The 23,844-nt window shown below is 38.0% G+C and overlaps 1 long non-coding RNA gene and 1 pseudogene across 1 annotated transcript in view; one reads left to right on the plus strand and one right to left on the minus strand.

Annotated features, from left to right (window-relative positions):
- Nucleotides 1–87: 87 nt before the first annotated feature.
- Nucleotides 88–17,995, plus strand: LOC144364662 (isocitrate dehydrogenase [NADP] cytoplasmic-like; annotated as a pseudogene).
- Nucleotides 17,996–21,683: 3,688 nt separating this feature from the next.
- LOC144373095 (uncharacterized) overlaps nt 21,684–23,844 on the minus strand; it is a 58,937-nt gene continuing 56,776 nt past the window's right edge. Inside the window, exon 5 of the long non-coding RNA XR_013432880.1 lies at nt 21,684–22,860. This is a non-coding gene — a long non-coding RNA (uncharacterized LOC144373095). The remainder of the gene's footprint in view (nt 22,861–23,844) is intronic.

Below are 23,844 nucleotides of genomic sequence, written 5' to 3' on the forward strand. Positions count from 1 at the left end.
CCGCAGGCAGCGATTGAAGACAGGGGCGGGGCCGGGAGGTGGGCTGAGGAGGTGGGGCTTGGGAGGTGACAAAAGCCGGGAAGAGGAAAAGCCCTGACCCGCCCACTGGTCCCTGGATCTGTAGAGTTGGTGTCACAGGCTGAAACAGCTGGGCCCAGTGAGGATTGCCTGTGTGAGTGTGAGTTTGAGCGTGTGAATAACTGTGGCGCCTCGGGCTGCTCGCCAACGTACCTTCCCCTGCAGGTAACCTCAGGCTTTGAGGGGCGGCCCAGGTACCTGGCTGTTGTGGGAGGCTTTAATTCATAAAAGGCTGGAATGTGGAAAAGAAAGAAAGCTCGGGTCTTGGCTATGGAGGCAGGAACTTAGCGGCAAGGCCTAAGTTCAAGCAGGGACAAAATCCAGGTATTCAGCATGGGAAAGGGAAAAAAAGGAAGAAGAGGGTGCTGGAGGTAGGGAAACCTGCTCTTGGGCATGGGAGGAAGAAATTGGGCGCTGAGGAAGTTGGATGCAGTGACAAGTGGAAGACCAGATCTGCATACGGAAAGGAAAATCTTTCTGTAGGAGGTTTCAAAGATGCTTAGAAGACCGTCTTGGATATAATAGGAAGAAAACATGTGACAGTGGGGAACTGGGTGCAAAGAAGGGTGTAAGCTGAGGACTTGGGCGTGGACAGCGAACTCAGGCTGCGAGGGACTGGCAGTGGCACATAGGCTGCGTCCGCCTGGGGGCGCGAGGGGGCGGAGCTCTGGTTTGGATCTGAAGACTGTTCCCTAGGTCACCCTGGGCGCGGTGGGGGTCGGGAAAGCATTCCTCCCTTGAGATGGGATTTCAAGTTCTAGGAGGGCATTACTCTGCCAGCTCCAAGTGTCTGGGTGTTAAAGGTCCCGGCACCCAATAGGGAACATCAAGAGTGGAAATCTGGAAAGAGGAACCCGTCCAGATTCCGTTGGAGCCCTCTTGCACAACGTCCACAGGGACATCTGCAAGCTCACAGCGTCACCCGAGGACATACAAACCCCTAGGCCAGCTAACAGACTACGGACCAGGGACACACCCTCAGATGTGTGCAGGTAGAAAGATTTGTACTCCCTCGACCTTTATTTGGAAGGTGGACGTGGACCCAAAGCTGCCCTTTGCTCCTCTGGATATTCAGCACTGTACTTTAAACCAGATAAATCAGGCAGCCTGACTGGTATTAAAAACAGCTAAATCCTCCTGACGTGTGTGTGTGTGTGTGTGTGTGTGTGTGTGTGTGTGTGTGTGTGTGTGTGTTTGTTTTAAGACTTTCTATTCCCGGTTTTGTTGTGTTTTAGGAGATAAACTGCAGTTGAGTCCACAAGATTGAGAGGAGTTGGTGTGACTAGAAGTCCGTTCACTGTAAAAGTGAGAATTCATAATTTCTCTTCTTCTGTACTTTCTTTGATGTGGCCATCCTGCCTTTAATTAGTTTTGAGGGCAAGCTAAGATACTGCAATGGAATGAGTCAAGAATATTTCCAATGATAAATTAAAACCGCTTTATTTCTTTTAGCCTAGCGTCTTCTCTGATCTGCAAGAGACTATATTTGGCCAGCAATTATTGTAGTTCTTAAACATAGCCTTTAAAAATTGGCTAAAAATTTGAGGTTAACAAAAATAAAATAGAGCAAGTGGTTCTTTTTACTTGAATTACCCTGTATTATTATTCCAAGTTTGTTTTCTGGAATTACACTAGTATGTCAGGAGATTGGAATTTAACTACCTTCAGATTCAATAAATGAACTGGTGGCTGTTCATTTATTGGGCTTGAAACAGCCCTTCTTTCAGAAGTTGGGGTTGGATGGAGACAGAAAATCAGAGAGGTATAAGAATTCAATGAATCCAGTGAGATCTAAAGCCCAGGGCATTAAAATCAAATCCAGAAGAAACACACTAATGCCTTACATTGTAGTAACAATAATTCTTTGTTGTTGTTGTTGAAAGAAGAAAATTTAATACATAATTAATGCAGGGAAAACTTAAAATGTTCAGTAATGCATTATAACACATAGAAAAATTATTGCAGAGAGTATGTTTGCATTCACTGAGAAGGAAACTAAAAAAAAAAACTGTTCCTTAGTTTTGCCATTTTAAATACAGAGTCTGATCTATTAACTGTATTTGCCATCAAGGAAAAATAGCCCAGTCATAACTATTGCATAATACTGTGTAAGAACATGGCCATGAAAATGTACTATCAAAACCAAGATAAGCTTGCCGCTGCTTTTATTTGTTATGTTTTAAAGCAAAGACAGGTATGAAAGTAGGATTAAGCATGACAGATTCATACACTTAAAGCTATACTATAAAATGTTCTTGAAATTACTGATAGAAGTAATTAACTCATCCACAAGTTTGCTCATTTCTTTTATTCTAGTTGAGTTCTAAGTTCCCTGGTAAGATATAGGGAGCCTCCTGAATACTAATAAGCAGGAATCTAGAACTACAAATTTGAGAAGTGAAAGTGCGCCTGGGGTTGGGATTATATCCTCATTTATCACAAGAAACTAAGGTTTACAGCTTACTTATAATTTTTTATTTAAAGGCCAGAATGCTTTAGCTCAACTGTTCAAGAGAGACTGTTTTTCAGCTTCTCATCTAATCTTCTTATTTATTTTTGTATTTATTTTTTTCAATTGATTTCTCCTGACTTTTCAGTCCTCACTCTAACTTAAGGGGTTAAAAGTAATTTGCAGTTGTGTTGCTGGGCAAAGTTTCTATTAAAGTGTCATGAGAAGGAACAGATTCTTTTAGCAGGCTCAAGGCCTGTGTCTCTTCGAGAATAAGCATAAACCATGGTCTTCTTTGAAGGCTCACAGTTTCATTTCTTCCAAAGGATCCAGCTTTGTTCTTTATGGGATTAGATTAATTGGTATTTTGTACCCCCACATGCCATTTTTTAAAGGGCCATGCCTCCCTAAAACAATGCTGTTTCCCCCATCCCACCCACTGGTAGCTTATCCTCGCCTGTGAAGGGCCAGAGGAACCATGGAGGAATTAGGATACTAAATAACAAGACAGGTACATACTTGGGTCCTGGGAAGGGGACCTTTCCTATTCAGATTTCTCTAATTGAGAAGTCACTTTTGTATTTAGCTTCACATCTCTGAAGCCTGTATTGTCTCTAGGAAAGCAGAGTTCTACCAGGAATTCTTTATTTTGCACAGTTCCACCAGGAATTCTTTGTCTTGCACTTCTGAAGTTATCTGGAATATGGGTCATAAGAACCAGTTGAATCTCCTCAATGGTAGTTATTTTCACCAAAACAGCTTTTTAGGACAAATACTAGCACTTGCCGTTCTGCTCATCTTATGGGCCCAATAAAATGAGGAATTGAATTGGATAAATATGTTCAAATAGGATGATATTGTGAAAATAATCTCATTTCATAAGACAAACCAATAGTTGAGAATAGTGATTGCATTATTAAGGACATGTACAAGGTCAGACACCCCTACCCTTTAGCAAGGTGGCCTTGGGCAAAGCTAGTTTTCTCTAAAGGTAAAATGGTTAAACAATTTCCATCTTATAGGGCTAATAGGGCTGACACAAACCACATATAAAGAACACAACACAATGCTTTATACAGAGAAAATTCTCGATTCTGATGGTAAATATAATTGTTATTTGCTTTGCATGTAAAAACTATTATGAACTGTTCTTTTAGTAGTCACGAGATTGTTTATATTTCATTTCCACTTTATAATGAAATAATGACAAGGCATATATCCAATCTGTTCTTCTTTTTAGATTTATTGAAGTAAAAATGTCCCAAAAAATCCATGGCGGTTCTGTGGTAGAGATGCAAGGAGATGAAATGACACGAATCATTTGGGAACTGATTAAAGAAAAACTCATTTTTCCTTATGTGGAATTGGATCTGCATAGGTAAATGAATTATTCGTCCATGAAGCTAGCAGATTCAGAAAGTTTAATTTAAGTTATTTCAGGGTGCAATTGGCTTTTAAAAATAGATGTAGCCATGTTTTGTGAACAGGCTTAAATATACCTAATGAACCTTCTAATTTAACATTCTAGTAGAAAAACTGGATTTATCATTATCTAGAACTCAAGAATCATAAGGGGAACAAATTTTGAGGGCTTTCTTACCTTGATTCCAGTGATGGTTTTATTTGTAATAAATCAGTGCCCACGAGTAGCACAATGTATTACTTGTGGAAGAGAAAAAAACGAGAGGGTGTAAAAAATAGTAAAGTAAATTTTATCCTTTCAATCTCAATTTTCTATCATTCTCTTAATCAGTCAGTGGATGTTTCCTTTTCGTTCTTGACCTTTCACCCTTTCATACAGCTGCTGCACTGAAAGAACCCTCATGGTTCTCTGAGACACCCATCTCAAGCCCCAGTTCCCTTAGGTCATCTTTGTCTCTTTGCCCCGTCTTTACAGTGTTTGGGGGCAGATGTGAAAGTATGTTCATAATTCTCTCATTTTTTCCTTGTGTCTTTTATAAGCAGCTCTTGTTTTTGAACATTCAAACTAAGTAGAGGCAGAATGTTTAAAAAGGTGAAGTGGCTAAAGCCTGGTATAGTACAACACGTTTCAGTCAAATTGTTGGCAACTATTAAGTGTCTGTCTCCATCCAGAAGTATTCAGAATGTGTCCTGAGGACCTGTTAACTTGCTTTGGTTTAGACATTCAGTTCTCATGCTGTCATTAGACGCCCTTTTTAATTGTTCTAAAATTAAGCTGCTGATAATGTCTGTATTGCAGCCACTATGTGGTGTAAAGACTGTGCTTGTAGGAGTCCACCAAACATACAGGAAACAGAGCATAAAAACAGTTTCCAAGTGGGTTGAAGAAGCATTTTACAAACTCTCTCCTTTTTCAGAACTTTTCATGACATTATGTGAACTTGCAGGGGTTACAGGGTCCAGAATAATAATGCTAGCCTCTTTAGTATAGACTCATAAGGCCTTTTAAAGGGGTGTCTTTATGCCTAGGCAGAAAAAAAAGTCAGTGGCTACAAACTAAAGAATTCTTGCAAGTTCAAATAAGTTTTAAGTTGTTCCAAAATTGCTGTTATTTCTGCTTCTTTTTGAAAGAAGTGTAGTGATTGATTGTTTTTGATTTTGTTTTTTGATTTTTTATTTTGTTTTTGTTGTTGTTTTTTTTATGAAGACTCAGTAGTGGTCCTGGCTATTTATTTCTTCTTTTCTTTTAGAAATGTTAAGGGAAGCAGAAAATCCACTAATTTTCTGGTAGATTCTTCTGATGAGAATCATACCTAGGAACATGAAAACTGTGGCCATCCTTCTTGTGGAGTTGGGATTAGACGTTGTCTATATTCAGCATTTTCTATGCAGGAAGATAAGAAAGTATATGGCTTTGTTAGATTTATGTGAATTATCTAAAGTTGAAGCATTAGACATTTTTTTTATTTGTGAATCAATCAAGATTGCTATTTCTGTGTTTGCATCAGCAGTTGGGATATCTAAGGAAAGAAGATGTGAAAACTAAGAACAGAAATCTAGAGACTATTTGGTTTAGCAATTTTTTTGAGAGCTGAAAAACTTTAAATTCTTAGAGAACAAAATAAGTTATTCTATTATTTTATTTTTACTACTTTCCATAAAATCATGTTTTTGTGTTCCATGAACAGCCAACATTCATTCAGCTCTGAATGACCTGCAGTATGGGTGTTGGTGTACGTTGAGCTAAAACTTTCTGGTGCATATGAAACTGATGATGGGTTCTACTACTTATCCAATAAACTGCAGGGTTGTTTCCAGAACATAGAGACTTGCCCAAGAATTAGGGGAAGGTTCACCTTATGACTAACTGGCATAAATGAAGCAGTCATTAGTATTTTTTGCACAACAGTAATCTCTATACCCTTCACCACTTTAATGTCAGAATACAAAACATCCTTTAAGACTTCCACACCTTTATTTTTCAAGCACAATATTTACTAAGGGAAAATTAGGTAGTGCTTAGGTTTAACTTGTATGCTAATTATATAGAGGGAAGCCATGCCAAAGGGTTGTTCATGTGTTGTTATTGCCTCAAGATGGTAAAAAATAGGGGGCAATTTGGCAGAGTTCATTGTTTTCCATTCAATTTCCAGATAGACAACTGCCCACTAGCCTAGTTCTCTTGACTCTTTACTTCCTTCTTGAATTGTCAGTCATCTTCTATGTTTAGAATACATCAGTGCTAAAACTTGACAGATTTAGGTGTCTTTGAGGCCTTTATCTTCTGCATAGCAACCTCTGCGTGTCACCAGTGGGGTCATGGATTATAACTTATTTATTTTCCTGAAGTATTGATACTTTTTTCCCTTTCTAGCTATGTCTTAGGCATAGAGAATAGTGATGCCACCAATGACCAGGTCACCAAGGATGCTGCAGAAGCTATAAAGAAGTATAATGTTGGCATCAAATGTGATACTATCACCCCTGACGAGAAGAGGGTTGAGGAGTTCAAGTTGAAGCAAATGTAGAAATCACCAAATGGCACTATCCGAAATATTCTGGGTGGCACTGTCTTCAGAGAAGCAATTATCTGCAAAAATATCCCACAACTTGTGAATGGATGGATAAAACCCATCATCATAGGCCATCATGCTTATGGGGACCAAGTAAGTCATTTGGGCATAACTTTCCATATATTTTTACATGACCCAGCAATTCTGATTTATATGGGTTTTTATCCTTATCTTTTGGTTTCTACACCCATTAAGCAAAGTTGCAAAATTTAGAAATTCTAGTATGTATAGCTGTATATTTACCCACATTTAGGTAGAGGTAAATACAGATAAACTTACTGTAGATACCCATCTCACCACATGATTTTTGCCAAACATGTTTTTTTCTTTCTTTATCCTTTTGTTAGTTATATCACACAAATGCCCAATTATTTTTTATTTTTTTTATTTTTTAGTAGTATCATATGATCCAACCAGGTCAGTGGTTTTCAATGCTGGCTGCATAATAAGATCCACTTATGAATGATTCATTGGTTTGGTTAGGTTTAGCTTTACCTTTTTGGTTTTTGTCTAATATCTGAGTCCCATCTCCACCAGCTGAAATCTGAATTCAGGCTTTTGAATCAGTTCCACAAGTGATTCTAATGTACAGATAGGGTTGAAAACCACAAAATATGATATTAAACATGATAACTGGCTTAGTATTTAAAAGCAATCTAGTTAGAACATTTTTTCCTACTTGAAAACCAAAAATGGATTCTGTATTTCTATACAAATAGACTCATTGCCAAGTTAAGCAGAAAAACTGCCAATTAAACAAATTCCAAATTGTGTTGAGGCAGGTTTCAGATTTTCATAGAAAGAAGCTTATGTCTTACAAGAACCTTAAAAACACGAATTCTCTAATGCTAAAATCCAAAATCTGCACTTCTATCTAGTCATCCCTTTAAATGGTGTGGCCAGGGAAGATGTTTCTGGGGACAGGGTTGCCAGCTCAGTCCCCAAGAAGTTGGTTAACTTTGTTCCACCCTGTGGTTCATACTGTCCCTTCATCCTGGCCAGGCCCCTCACAGGTACCAGAGTCCCAGGCAAGGATGCATAGGTGGCAGTTCTTACCAATTCAGTCTGTCTTTTTTTTTTTTAATTGTAGCATCAGTCATTTGTAATAATGGACATTCTGTTGTTTAAAGTCAAGATTAAAATTTTCAAATGCCAGGTTGATTTGCTGTGTAAATGTACATAAACCCTATGCAAAGCATTTACAGTGCCTTGATGTCTCAGTTCTTCCTTTTGAGAAATGGGAACAAATCAGCAACCCATAGTTAATGACTTTATATGTCATAAGTGTTCTTTGTAGAGTAGATATTTAATCTTTTTTGTTATCTGAATACTCTTTTACCTACTGTTAGTATTACTATAAACCAATAGGTGTGGCTGGTGCTTGTTAATTCCTAACTCCAAGTCTCCCAATTAACCCAAGTCTTTGAGTAAGTTTCAGTGCACGAATGACTTGTGAATACCTCATGTGTACCAGGCACATTTCTCCACTGGAATGGCTTATGCTCATGAGGGAGGTGAGCAGGATTTGGGGGGGGGGGTTCATCAACTGTCACAGCAGCTTCCAGATGATTTTTTTCATGTGGACAAGTGATAACTGGAACGACTGAGCCCTGAAAGTCTAAGTAATGATCCCAAGTCTCTGGACTCAGGATGCATTATTTTCATTATATCACACTGATATCTTTGTAAGATTGATGTGAGAATCAAATGAGATCATCTTAAAGCATTTGATACATAGTAAGGACAAAGCATCAGCTCTATCATAATTTTCAGCACAAGTAGTATTATAATCCTCCCTGCAGGACAGCTTTCTCAGCCCATGGGCCAGGTTGTATCTCTTCATCACCTTGCAGCATTTTTATTGATTTATTGGCTTATGACTCTTTCTGACATTTGAAAACTCTCTGTCACGTCTCACTTAGTATTGTCTTTATTAGGTTGGTAAGCTTCCTAAAGAAAGTATCTTGTGTTATTCTCTGTGTTCTCTGTATCAGTGCCCATAAAACTGTCACATACATGGTAGCCTTCTAATAAATACTGACTGACTTTTTAATGTGCATTACCACTAACTAGAGGAACTCTGGACTATCTTGGTTTCTATCTCTTTAAAGATCTGCCAGATGTGGTAGCCTGTAATCCCAGCAACTCAGGAGGCTAAGGCAGGAGGATCCCAAGTTCAAGGCCAGCCTCAGCAACTGGGGAGACCCTGTCTCAGATTAATTAAATAAAAAAGACTGGGAATGTAGTTCAGTGGTTATGCACCCCTGAATTCAATCCCTAATAACAAAAAAAAGGACAAGCTATATTCTCTTGTTTATCTTGGTGTCTTCTTGTGCTCATGTGTGTTTCTCTGTCTCTCTCTCTCTCTCTCAGATATATATATATATATTTCCTTATAATTCCTATTGGGATATTTTTTTTTCTTAATACCTTTTTCCTACTTATATAGTACAGAGCAACTGATTTTGTCGTTCCTGGGCCTGGAAAAGTAGAGATAACCTACACACCAAGTGATGGAACCCAGAAGGTGACATACCTGGTACATAACTTTGAAGGTATGTATGAGTCCATCATAAGCTACATCTTCTTTTTTTAAAAAACAAATGATTTAGAAACATTATTACTGTTTTTTTTCAAAATTAGTATGTGACTGCCTAAAAATATAACCCAATTCTACACTTCTACAGGACCTAAAATCTAACTTAAAAAGTAGTTGGTTCCATACCCTCCCATGGCATGAATAAAGCATGAAGGGGTTAGTCACTTAACTGGAAATGCATATAGGCAATGACAAGGAGACATTTATGCATTTGTCTTAAAATATGGAGGGAAGATTTGCAGGAATATCTTATGCACAAATGGTATAAATTAAACATTAATAGCCCCAAATCATCTGTCATGCAATCCTACCCTTTGCTCTGGTGGGGTTTGTATTTAGAAATGGTTGCATTATTTGCTAAGATTTTCTCCTTACCCTTTTGGGAATTTATCCTGTGAAAGTGAAACATTTGTTTTTTTGATTTTTCTTCCCTGGCAGCTTCAAAGTTTCATTAGGGCAATCCCACCCAAAAGTTGTTGATAGTACTCATTTAAACAAACAAATTTAAAAAATTTAAACAAACAAATTTTAAAAAAAGATAACACCTATATATCTTTTTTTTCCTTACCTCCTTTAAATAATGTCATCTTAATAGAATCTACTTCTGTGAGTTTCAGCACCCTGGGAGTTGGTATGGGTTCAAGTTTCAGAGTTCAACTAATAAAAGTTGTGAAACATGAATGATTACATGTAGCATAATTATTTCCACCAATTGCAGTAGGCATGCTCTGTATCCTTCTGGAAATTACAAGAATTTTCATTTAGTATTTAAAATGCAAATCTCTCTCAATAATTATGGGCTGAGTACACCCTTAAGTTCAAAATACATGTTGGAAATTGTTAAAGTACATAAAAAACAAATTCAAAATTATTTGCCCATTTGTGAGTATATTTCTGTCACATTAGCAGGTTTTTTAAAATATTTTTTAATTGTTGTTAGACTTTTATTTTATTTATTTTTATATGCAGTGTTGAGAATCGAACCCAGTGCCTCACACATGCCAGGCAAGTGTGCTACCGCTGAGCCACAGCCACAGCCCCCATATTAGTAGTTTTTGGTATTTCAGTATCTTTGGGATCCTGAAGACCATATGCTTTTCTTATTTCCGTGGCCCTTCCAAAACAAGTTAGACTATTCTTATCTAGAATTTATTTTCATCCTATCCTGTCCCTTGAAAACTTCTGAACTGTTCATTTTGGAAGACTGCCAGGGAATTGAAGTCTAGGCTCAGCCAGGGGAGCCAAGAATTGGTATTTTGGTTGTGGAGATTCCTTTAACCTCGTTCCAGCTATCCCACGTTTACTTTCTTTTTTTCTCTCATTGCTCCCTGCAGTGGGTGGTGGAGTTGCCATGGAAATGTACAATGAAGACAAGTCAATTGAAGATTTTGCACACAGTTCCTTCCAAATGGCTCTGTCTAAGGGTTGGCCTTTGTATCTGAGCACCAAAAACACTATTCTGAAGAAATATGATGGGCGCTTTAAAGACATCTTTCAGGAGATATATGACAAGTAACTGCCATTCTTTATTCCTTTTTCTTTCTTTTGTTTCCAAGTAAGCTGGCATTTATGGTATTGAATTTGCATTTCCTTATCCCTTTGATTCTGTGACAAATCAAGTGAAAATCTTCAATAATCCTTAAATTACATAAGAGCAAAACTAAGATTTAGCAGGAGTGAAATAAAACCACTCTGAATTGCTTTTGGAAAATAAACATGTTCTAAAAAAGGGCCCATCCTTAATTTTTCACAGAGCCAGGATTGTTTAGTATTTGACTAAAGTACCCTGTTAGTGATAGAAAGTTCTGATTTGTCAAATATGTCAGTTTATGAGTCAGGCCCATTTTCTTCTTTCTAAAAATCATTGTAATGATTGAAACTCTACCTTACATGGTCTTTTGAACTTAAGTATAAATTTATAACAACCTCGGGCCCAACAACCTGTGAGGTGAGCCTGTGTTAACTCTTCAGTTCAGATGCAGTTTTTCTGGATAAAAAAATCTTTTCAAAGGCATTTTGATTCCCTCTTCCAACCATCCATCTGTACTAAGCCTAGAAACTGTCCCATAGTATATCTAGTTTCCTGAATGATATCATGTCATTGGATTATCTTTTATTCCCTTTTTTATATTATTTTTTCTTTTCAACACCAAGATTGAACCCAAGGGTGCTTTACTAATAACCTATACCCCAGCCCTTTTTATTTTTTATTTTGAGACAAGGTCTTGCTAAGTTGCTGAGGGTCTTGCTAAATTGCTGAGAAATTGCAATCCTCCTGCCTAAGCCTCCTGGGTTGCTAGAATTATAGGAATAGACCACTATACTCAGCTTCCTTTGCTACATTCTTAAAAGACTCTGAGTCTCAAGAATATGATCAGTACTATATTGAAAATTAGAAATTAAAGCAATAGTTGGGTCAGCCTACTGTATCACACCTTTCCTTGCAAGGTGTGACAGGTGGCCAAATTGGGGTTTCATAGCCAGAGAATGCTTGAGCAGAGATTTAGCCTGTGTTAGAGTCCCACATTTGTGCTCCGTCTACTGAAAAAGGCTGCTCGCTGTCCTCTTCCAAGCCTTTGGGAGAAGCAGATGACAGCCCTGAAAAGCCAACTTCTTTTTTAATTGTTCTAATTTTTCTCTTGTTTCTTAGGCAGTACAAATCCCAATTTGAAGCCCAAAAGATCTGGTATGAGCATAGGCTCATCAATGACATGGTGCCTCAAGCTATGAAATCAGAGGGAGGCTTCATCTGGGCCTGTAAAAACTATGATGGTGATGTGCAGTCAGACTCCATGGCCCAAGGTAAGGAGCCAGAGCAGCAGGTGGAGGTAGATGGAGCCTGTTAGCCCTGAGGTCATTCCATGGTAGATCTATAGTTTGGGAAGAGGGATTTCATAGTCCTTAGTTGTAAAACTATGAAATGCTAGTGCTACAAAGCACCTAGATCCATCATTCATTTTCTGACACATAAAGAAATTAAGTTTAGATGGGGAAGTGAATTATTCAAGGTCACAGAGGAAATAAGCAGGGGTTTAACACTGCTGGCTCCAGTCTTATGTTAAACTCACCTCATCCTTTTTTTCCTTGAAGTTTTAAAATGTCCAACAGGTAGCCAACTACCTGGTCCAGAAGTCACCCCCTTTTCCTGCATTCATTTTCCCTCTGGTGATATTATGAAAACCAAGTGTACTCAGGCAAGGAGGAGCAATAAAGTGAGTGGCCTGGGTTGTCGGGCAACTGTGAGCAGTATCTCCAGGAGCTCATTCACCTGGCAACAGGTCCTGATCATGCCCCTACTGCCAGCCTTGAATCAGGCTGCTTTGTTACTGTGTGTGTGTGTGTGTGTGTGTGTATATAAATATATATTTGTATGTGTTTATGTCTGTGTGTGTGTGTGTGTGTGTGTGTGTGTGTGTGTGTGTGTGTATATATATATATATATATATATATATATATTTTAATTTAAGCTTACTGCTTAGCTTTTAACAAAGGGGATTGTACAAAGAAATATTGAGAAAAGAAGTCCAGGGCCATTCACAGAAATTCCAGGAACCAGGTACTTCATGCCAGGGGAATTGGCCAAATCAACAGAAATTCTCCTTTTCCTGTTTTCCTCAGCACCAAGTTGCTGCTCAGTTTCAGTTACTCTTGGTAGCTGTAGGAACTTGACTCTCCCCAGATGAATGTTTGCATAGGCTTTAATTATGTTTATTTTCTCCCAGGAAGTACTACTTTTTCTCTTTGAAAGTTAAACATCTCTAATCAGTTTGAAAATCAGTAGACCAGCCCCAAGATTACTTTTATATCAGATAACTGAATTACACAACTTTTTACCAACACCACTCCCACCTCCTCTGTCTCCAGATCCTTGGTGGTTGGTACTAAATACATACAGAAAGGTGCACTGCTTAGTGGTGACTCCACAGAAGATGAGGAGAGCTATTCCTTGTCATTGGAGTTCTGGGAGAGGGACCCAAAGTTATTCCATGTTTAAAGGTTCTCATGGCAATAAGAAGAGAGTATCAAAAGAAATATTTCAGATGTAAATGTCCAGTTATAAAAGTTTAAAGGACTATGAAGCAAGAGATCTAAGTACCATGGGCCCTGATAAGAGACCTACTCAAGACCAGAGTCTGGTAGATCAGGTGATCTCAGCTAAATAGATGAAAACCAGCCCAGCTATCTTTTTGTTCATTCAACTCTAGAGACACAAACTACTTCAGACTCAGGCCATTTCATTTATGTCCTCAGTTTTGATAATGACATAAGCTTATATCCTAATATTAATAAATAGACAAATTCACCATGGTAGGGTCCTGAATTCTCTAATCAACTTAATTTGAGTATCTATGAAGCCTCAAAGAAATACAGTGATATGGAAGGAACTATTAATTCCACACAGAAATTTCTTAACTGGGCTTAAAGATGACCAAAAACTAAAATGAAATTAGAGTAGATCCACTTGATCTCTGCCCACACAAAAGTAGCCATTTGTTTATTTATTGGAAGTTTACATTATTAACTTAATGAGAACTCATAGGTGGTGGCACAAATGGAGAAAGGGTCCCTTGAATTCAAGTGAAAAAGTGTACATAAAAAATAAGTGAATTAACTTAACTTAGAATATGGTTATTTGAATAGGAAACCATGGAAGAGAATTGTTTTGTTGAGGGTATTACAGAGAACAAGGAAGAGCAATTAGAATGTTCTTGAATCTAACCCATCCTGTATTTATGAGCCTTTTTCCCATCCCCATGAGTTTATAGTAAATTGAAGGCAGGAGACAACTCTTTAATCCTTATTTCCTCAGAATAGCAGAGTATCTGCATATAATAACAACAAGATATTGAGCTCTTACTGTGCAGATATTTTTCTAAGAAATATGAATATATATTCACAAATTATATATATATTCATCTAATCCCACAACAACACAGTAAAGTAGGTCCTTTTATTATTCTCATTTTACAGGTAGGAAAACTGAGTCACAGCAGATATGAAGTCACAGAATAGGGTGAAAAACAGGCAGTCAGACCCCAAACCCTCCATCATGGTGCAGGTACCAGAGATAAATGAGAAACAGCTCAGCTTCTCCAGATCCTTTGACTCTGAGATCTGGATACTTCATTTTCTGAAAGGCAGAGGAGCTACCAATGACTCCATGTGCTCATGCTTACTTTGCTTACCAAGACCTGACAAGACTGAGTCTTTTGCTCTCAATGCTGAGAGGCCAGTCTTCTCGCAGATGGACCAGTACTTAATGCTCTGCCACCTACAGGTTATGGCTCCCTTGGCATGATGACTAGTGTGCTGATTTGTCCAGATGGCAAGACAGTAGAAGCAGAGGCTGCCCATGGGACAGTAACACGCCACTACCGCTTGTACCAGAAAGGACAGGAGACATCCACCAATCCTATTGGTAAGATGGTGTCTACTCCTACATCGATTTCTGACAAGAGAGTGTTCTCCAAAGGAGATCTCCAGAGGAACTCAGGCACATTCCTTAGGCTACTCAGTGTTTTGTGTGAAAAGTCATCAGCAAGTAGCTAATGAATTCTACTAATAGGAGCTATTTTAACATGCTTAATAATGTTCTCAAAATGTGCTTTTCTATTTTGTAGAAGAGTATACATTACAGAAATGAATATTATCAACAAGTGTATCAACTGTCCCTAGAGCAGTGAAATGTCACTGGAGGCTACACATCTAAAGTCACATGGATAGATGCCTCCAACAAGGTGTCAAGGACAGCACTTTAAAAAGAGATAGCAGCCTAAAAAGAGGAGACCAATGTAGACATGTAGACAAAAGATATAGAGACCTTTTCTAAGACAGAAATACCTTAAACATCAAGCTCTAGTACCATACCATTAAAATGTAGGTTTTTTCCCACACTTTTTCTTAGTGCATTATAGTTTCATAACGGTGGGGTTTGTTGTTACATATTGTCTGTGCGCAAAATATAACAACAAAACTTGGCCAATATCACTTCATAGCACATTCCCCCTCCCTCCTCCCACCACCCCCTGGTCCCTTTCCTCTGGGGTTTTGGGGTATTGGGGGGTAGTTTCTATTTGGGAAAGTATTTCCAGCTTTCCTAAAACTTCTGTCCTATATGGATATCATCTAATAAAGCCCACAACCTAAACTTTTTTAAATGTTTTGTTTGGGAGAATTGTGAAAGATTTGGGAATTCTTAGACCTGGGATGACTGTTTCTCTTTTTTAGCTTCCATTTTTGCCTGGACCAGAGGGTTAGCCCACAGAGCAAAGCTGGATAACAATAATGAACTTGGCATCTTTGCAAAGGCTTTGGAAGAAGTCTGCATTGAGACCATTGAGACTGGCTTTATGACCAAAAACTTGGCTGCTTGCATTAAAGGTCTACCCAAGTAAGTATAAGATGCCCTGAACTCTGTTGTCAGATTGCCATTTACCCTCACCAGCCTCAAAACACCAGTGTTTTTTGTAATTATGTAAATTGATATCCATCATCCTTTTTAGGGGTCAGTAGACATTATGTAGTGTCAGACAGTAAACATTTCAGATTGTGTATGTGTATGTGGGGGGGGGGTTTCTGGTGATTGAACTCAAGAATGCTCCATCATTGAGCTATATCTTTAGGATTTTTTTTTGGCAGGGTCTTACTAAGTTGCCCAGGCTAGCCTTGAATTTGTGATTCTCCTGCCTCAATCTTCTGGTAGCTGGGCTTACAAGCATATGCCACCAAGCCCAGCTACATTTTAGTTTGTGGGACATACAGTCTTTTGAAAACTATGCAAATACTAAACTTGGCATCTACTGTTGTGGCAGGAAGGTGGTCATAGATAATACAAAGATGCATAGATACAGCAACTTGCCAATTATACTTTTGTGTACAAAACCAGACTACAGGCTAAATTTATTCTATGGCTGGGCTATAATTTGCTGATCTAGTTAACAATAATTGAATGAACAACTTATTTAATTTTAAGAAAATGATAGTCAATTAGGAAAAAAGGGAACTCAGAGTCTAGCTAATTCCATCCCATTATTTTCTTTAATTTACAAATGAGACAAATAAGTAGTGCAAGTATAAGATGTTCATTGATTACTATCACTTCCTTAAGTTCCACTAACCTTCGGTACAGTGGAACTTACTGTGCATTGATTGCCTTGGGCTTTTCTGAGGACATGGTAACCAGTATTCCATTGCATTAGCTGCTAATCAGATAACTCTCTCAAAGTCAGAGTTAGTTCCCAGGACTCATCTTAAGAAATTTTAGAAAAAATTAACACTAATACCAAGTCCCAACTGGTATATCCTCAGAGATTTCAGTACACCCCAATAAAGTGCATATACTCAATCACTGCAAATTTCTTAACTTGAATTTCCATCGAGAATACAATGTTTGAAATGTTCCAATCTGTATAGTATATGTAGTATCTATAGGATCTTTGCAGCCTATTTGATGGGCATGTACCAGCATGATTATGTCAGTTAGTCCATTCTTTTTTGTTTTTCTTAAATAAAACACTGATGAAAACAAGAACATTTAAGCTTTTTTAAGAACATGTAACGGTGAATGAGAATGTAGGTAAAGCATGGCTATACTCTCAACAGGTTTTGTTATTTCTAAGAATTAAGTAGTAGGATGAGTCTGCTCTCATTGGATTAGTCTAAACTGAAACTTTTGATAGTTTCAACCTCAAAGCTACATGGCATGGAACCTACTGTGAATGTTTGTGCTTCAGCCTCCACTGCAGGATGCCCAAGACTGGGTCAGCCCTATGAACTGGAAACATAGTCATTGTCTGTATTCTTGTAGCTTGGTAACATTAATCAGTTGACTTCTAGAAATAGATAGAATACTGTTAAGTAGTGTTTTTAGGATTTTTTTCTCTACCTCCTACAATATTAGAAACAAACTAAATTTCCATCTTTCCTTTTTTCTCTCCTTTTAGCGTACAGCGTTCTGACTACTTGAATACCTTTGAGTTCATGGACAAACTTGGAGAAAACTTGAAGATAAAACTAGCTCAAGCCAAACTTTAATTTCATGTCTGGGCTTAGGAGGATAAGTGGTCTTGGTAACTAGGTCCACAAGTTTACATTTTTTTGTATTACACTCACAGGTTAAAACAAAATCAATTTTATAATTTGTTTGTAAGCTGGCATTGATCTTTTCTATAAGTTTACACCCCTTTTCTTATATATACAGTAATTTCCACCTTCCTGAACATGGAAGGGAACTCTTTTTAAATTGTGTTTTATTTTCTAGAAGCAGCCTAGGAGTTACTTTCATATTCAATGTTATTCTTTCACATGTTCCAATATAAATGACCAAAATCAAGAGTGCTCAAAAGGGTTAACAATAGCCACAGTATTTGTTCCCTAAAATCTGTATAATATAGTACTTTACTCCCTTTCCTTGTTGTCCATGACTGTGGGCACTGGGAATTTTGGTGTTACAGATGTCCCAGTATGTGAGGTAGCTACACATTGATCTTGCACATGACTAGAACAAAGAATGCAAGTGTAACTAAAACATGTTGAAGTCACTGCAGTCATTTTATTTCAAGAGCATAGTGAATGTGTCCAAAGTGCTAAATACTTTTGAGGACACTGGGGAGTTCATAATGCAAAATAAATACTTCCTAGAGGTTTATCTTCTGTATTTGTCTTTTCTTCCTCCTCCTCTGGCCTGAGCATTTTGCTACCCTAAATAGCATTTTATCCACGTGCAATAATGTAAACTGTACCTTTTTTGGACTTCTCCTGGCCTGTTTCATTTGTTTTATATAAATATGATTTCTCAGAGGTTGATATTAAACACTATTCTAGTCCAGTCTTCATCTGAACTGTTAATTTTAATTAAAATCAAGTGCTAATGACTCTTTTCTGGGTTTTTATTTATGCTTATGCCTTATGCCTTATTCTGGCTCCTTGCCATAGGGATTTGATCTGGGGTTGGGGGGGCGGGGAAAATCTCTGCTCTCAAGAATTAACTGGGGGGGAGGGGGGATGGATAAGTAAACAGTGAGAGGTGGATCCCACTACATCGAGAGGAATGAGAATGGCCAAAGGTCATTACTAAAGGAGTAATTAGACAATAGATTCTGTCCATGCACCGCTGAGGAGTTCAGGCATTATCTTAAAGGTTAGTAGGGGGCCAATGAAGCCTTTTAAGAAGGAAGAGACATGATTATATTTTCATTTTTAAAAGTAGCACTTAGGACAGCTCTTTTAAAAAAATAGGTGATGAGGGGTAGAATGGTGGGCACATAGAGAGAGGAAAACCTTCTAGGAGGCTGTTGGATTACTGCAGGCAGGAAACAGTTAAGACCCAGCTGGAGCAGTGGCACTGAGAACTGGATGAATCCCTGAGATAAGTTAATGAATGAGTACTGGCAGGGCACATGGGGGCTGAGGGAGAAAAACAAGTCGAGGAGGCTTCCCTAGCTTACCATACTTAGAGAAAGGCTGTCCATATCCTAGCATCTTTGAGAGGGAGGCCCTGTGAGGTTTTGCACTCTCATGCCTCAGAATTCAGTAAGCTGGGGTGGATATCTCTTGGCTATTTCCTGACAAGCTTGGAGTCAGGCCACAGACACTTCCTTAGCATACCGTAGGCCCAATAATACATGGAGTTTTTCAGACTCCTGTGGGGTAGAGCTAACTCAAGATGTACATTTGACCGTTTCCTCAGTGCTACCCTTGAGGTACACCCCAGTCTAAGCTCTAGAGCCTTGAACAGCCCCACACAGAAGAATATCATTAAGCAGGCAAGGCCCTATGTCTTGGGCAATTTATCTCCAGTCAAACTGAAGTTAGAAGGCAAGGCACGTGAGCTCTCTTGAGGGATGAGGGAATGGGATATCCATTCTTCTCATACAATCAACTATGTCACTCAGGCAATAGGAAAAAAAGCATTGCATCCAGATAAAACTATTCAAAAAATAGGCAATAAATGTTTTTCTCTCCCATACAGATTTTTTTTAAAGTTTATATAACTATAGTTATGAATAAGATTCTACAAAATTTAGAATTAACATGCCATTATATTTTGTTTGGCTTTGAGAGCATTGTAAACTGGTAAGTTATTTTTTGGCTAGTATTTGTTCCAATATAAAGATATAACAACAAATCAATTTTAACATTAACGCTTCTAAATCTTTTTTGTTTAATAGTATAAATTTGGATTAGAAGGACAAGGAACATCAGTTATTTTACATAATTCTCTACTTGCATTTAATTCTCACTGAAGTCTTAAGAGATTGTACAACTGTTTTTAATTAGAAACCATAAAATTAGACTGATTAACTTAGAGTTGGAGCTGATATTACCTTAAAGCCCCTTGATGTCCAACAAACTGGTGAAACTTAAGTTCCTTCATATTATTGAACCTTTGGCCTTTCAAATTACTTCAACATTTAAAGTTTACATCTAAAAAATTGTCAAATAAAATATATTTTCACTCTCCTCATCTAAGCCATCATAACTATTAGAGGACCCAGTTCCCCTTCCACTGATATGATTTGAATTAATTTAAAAAGCAGGACTGGGGATGCAACTTAATGGTACAGAGGTTGCCTAGCTTGCATGAGGCTTGGGTTTGATCCTCTATTATCCCTTTGCTCTACATAGCAGCCCATGTTTGTTCAGCGTTTCATGGGGAAGGTAAATGGGGCCTTTGATCAAGATTGCAAAATACATTGATAGCCACTAGTGCTCAGGAATCTATAACAGATCGGGCTCTTTCCACCATCTGCCTGTTTCAGGTTTGGGTAAAAGAAGAAAATATCGAATGTTTTCTTTTGCCAACAAATGATAGCATGGGATTGGATGATCTTTAAGTCCCTCTATCACTCACAGATCCTGGGAGTTCATGAGTGCTGCTCCACTGGCCACCAGGATCAGCATCTTCCAAAAATACTTAATGTTCTAAAATAATCAGATGAGCAGATGCTGACCAATACCTCCACAGGGTAATGGTTTATTCTGAAACAACTAGAGAGTCCAAATAGTTGACCTGGAAAACATTGATGGTAGGAAGATCCAGGGACAGAAATGAAGAGAGTTCCAGGCTTTGAAATTCTCTAAATGTTGCAGATACTGTTCCTTAGGAAGAATTTTTTTACTGAAAATATTTAAGTGTTAATCTTAACAATTAGAATCACAGCTATTCCCTGTGTTCTACATGAAATTTTTCTAAGACACCAACTCATGACTTCCTATCTCCCACTTCAACATCTTTTTTTTTTAAAGAGAGAGTGAGAGAGGAGAGAGAGAGAATTTTTTTTTTAATATTTATTTTTTTTAGTTCTCGGCGGACACAACATCTTTGTTGGTATATGGTGCTGAGGATCGAACCCGGGCCGCACACATGCCAGGCAAGTGTGCTACCGCTTGAGCCACATCTCCAGCCCCATCAACATTTTTATATAATAAAAATTTCCCTGAAATTAACAGTGTGGTTATAGAGAGAGGATTAGAAGCTAATCTAAAAATAATAATGAAATCTTGATATTATGTCAACACTCAGTAAAATTGCTGTAGTCCTATCACTTCTCTCATATTGGAGGTTTTATTCCACAGTCCCTATTTTTTAATGTTAAGGAAAATAACTTCTGAATTGCTGATTGCTCTGGAAAAAGAAACAACTTTGAATTTCCATGATATCTCAGGCTCTGCAGGAGTAGAAATTTGCAGGCATTGTAGCATTGTTTATAACTTTTACTTTTGATGCTGTTCCAAATTTACAGAAAAATTCCAAGAATAGTGTGAGGACATTTTTACTATTCCACCATTTGATATATCATATTCTCTCCACTGCCCCATGCATGCAAATATGCTCTCCCCCTCCTCCCCCACACTCCCTGAGCTACTTTAGAGTAGTTTGAAGAAATTTTAATCCTTTGCTCCTAAATACTTCAGTGTGTATTTTTTTTAAAAACACAAGGATATTCTCTTATACAAACACAGTGAAATTATCCAAATTGGGAAATCTAACATTAATACAATGCAATACAGTCTCTACTAAAATCTCAACAACTGCCCCAGTGATATTTCTGGCTTCCCCTGTTCACCTTCAGGATCATATGTTGCATGTAGTTGTCATGCTTCCAGTCTATCAATTAAAAACCAGAAACTAAAGAATACTTTATTTTGGATCTTCGAATCTGCAATTTGGAAAACAGCTCAGACAGTTCTAAATCATGGTTTCAAAGAAGTAGGGGAAGCAAGGAGCTTTCCTGGGCAAGCAGTTCTGAATTATGACAAAATGGCAAAAAAATGTTACACAGGAAACTTCTATTGAATACTGGGAAAGAATGGGCACTGTTAGATGGGTAGAAGATAGAGAAAAGAATATATGTGCTTAGTAAGAATATCTGTGAAACTAGAGCTCAATAACCTTTTGACCCACATCTTAAGTCTCTGAACATGATATAATTATCTGGTCATTTCAGATGCCTGCACTCAAAGAGTGGAGGTGGCCAAAATTCACATTCCCAGGTTCTCAGACATAATCTGGAGATGCACATGAGTGCTACTTCCTTAATGGTGTGTGCAAATGCGTGTGTTTTGCAGTACTTTGGACTGAACCCTGGACTTCCCATGCTAGGCAAGCTCTACTACTAAGCTACAACCCCAGCCTTCCCTCCACTCCATTTTCAAAAACTCTTCTGGTGTTGCTTTCACCTGATTTTCATTTTTATTTTCACACTCCACTTGTCTTAAATAGGTCCTCAGCCTTTCTTTGTCTTCCTAAACCTTGATATTTTTTTAATAACATAGGCTAGTGTAAGGTGAAGGAAAATTTTCTCTCTCCTTTTTGAAATTTCACTGAAATAAACAGAAAAAGACAGATTAAATAGGAGAAAAGGCATGCAAACTTGTTAACGTACGAAAGGAGAAAAACCACAGGAATGAGATAAACAACTTGTCCATTATTCAGAAACTTTCCATTATTCAGAAACTTATATACTCCCCTTGTTCTGGTATATAAGGTGATGGAGGTGAAGAATGGGTGATAGTGAAACATTTTTAAAAATCCATGGGCTTAGAGAACATGCAATATCCTGGGACCTAGTCCCTTGGCCCTGCAGAACAGACAATGGGTTGTAAATGATTCTCTGTGGGTCCAAAGTAGAGGACAATGCAGTGTGACAGAAGTCTGCCCAAGTGTGTTGATAGACTTTAATCTTTATACCCACCATATGTGTTTAGTTTTCTCTGGTTAATGATATTTCTGTAAAAGGACTAAAGACAATTATTGTGCTCTTCTTTTGGAAGATCAGGTGAGGTAGATAAAGGAACTTTCAGAGTGCACCAAAGCAATATTGCACCCTTAGTGTGTAATAGTGGGGAGAAAGGGGGAAGTGTGCATGGTGTTGGTTTGCACCAATACTGGTAAAGTTATCTTTGCTCGATTGGTTAAGGTAGTTCTTGTTTCCTACACTGTGGATGGACTGTTTTCCCCTTTGTAAACACATAGTAGGCAGAGATGCCATGCATGCATCATCAAACTTCACTCATAATTTACATATGATATAATTATAATCAGTGTTTATATTCCACTGTAATGAACAGATTTTTCTTCCTCTATCCATTTATTCCTTCATTGACATTAGTGTGTACTCACAGATTCTTATTTTATTCCATGGACTATAATCCATCACCATCACTATATATTTTGATGTTTCAATTGCCTCAGAGTTGGCCAGGTGTGAATTTCATCAAGTAGGGTCCTGAGAGAACTGTAACATTAAGTTTTTTGTAAGCAGTTAATTTGACAAGAGAAAAATACTTTCTGTATATATTAGGGCACCTAACATCACCACCCACTTTCTTAATTGACACTTCTTCTGAAAGGGGCTATCACACACAATCTTCTTTTTCTACCAGTAAAATGTCTTTGTCCTTGCCTTCTTTCTAGATCTGACCTCCCACCAGCCCCACCCCAGTGGCTCAGCAAAAATTGTTGTTGGGAGATTGCCATTTTCAAGATGGGATCTCCAGACTACAGACTTATTTAAAAACTTAAAGGTAGCATTAAAAGTCAGGTCTGGATTAGAAACATAAGAGGATACTAGGGTGCTGGGACCACCAGTTCCTAACCCTTTGGAGAGATGTGGAATCTACTTTTTGTGGTTGTTGTTGTTACTGAGAATTAAACCCAGGAGTGCTTAACCACTAAATTATATCTCCAGTCCTTTTTATATTTTATTTAGAGACAGGGTCTCATTGAGTTGCTAAGTGCTTTGCTAAGTTGCTGAGGGTGGTGTGATTCTCCTGCCTCAGCTTCCCAAGCCCCTGGTATTACAGGTGTGCACCACCATGCCAGGCTTGGAATCCACTTTGAAAGTTCTATTTTTAAGAATGAATTAGAGGAGCTAGAGTTGTGGCTCAGTGGCAGAGCACTTGCCTACCATGTGTGAGGCACTGGATTTGATTCTCAGCACTGCAGATAAATAAATAAAATAATGGTCAATTGACAACTAAAAATATTTAAAAATAAGAAGAGGAAGTCAAATAAGAAGAAGAAGAAGAAGAAGAAGAAGAAGAAGAAGAAGAAGAAGAAGAAAAAGAAGAAGAAGAAAAAGAAGAAGAAGAAAAAGAAGAAACAACTAACATCTGTGGGCTACATGATTAGATGATAATCCATGGAGCAGGGCAAAATAGGATTGGGACGGGCCCTGGAGGACTTCAGGGCACCTAGCAGTGTTCTATTTCTTGACAAG

The sequence above is a fragment of the Ictidomys tridecemlineatus genome, unplaced genomic scaffold (assembly GCF_052094955.1).
Source record: "Ictidomys tridecemlineatus isolate mIctTri1 unplaced genomic scaffold, mIctTri1.hap1 Scaffold_231, whole genome shotgun sequence".
In the NCBI taxonomy this organism is placed as follows: domain Eukaryota; kingdom Metazoa; phylum Chordata; class Mammalia; order Rodentia; family Sciuridae; genus Ictidomys; species Ictidomys tridecemlineatus.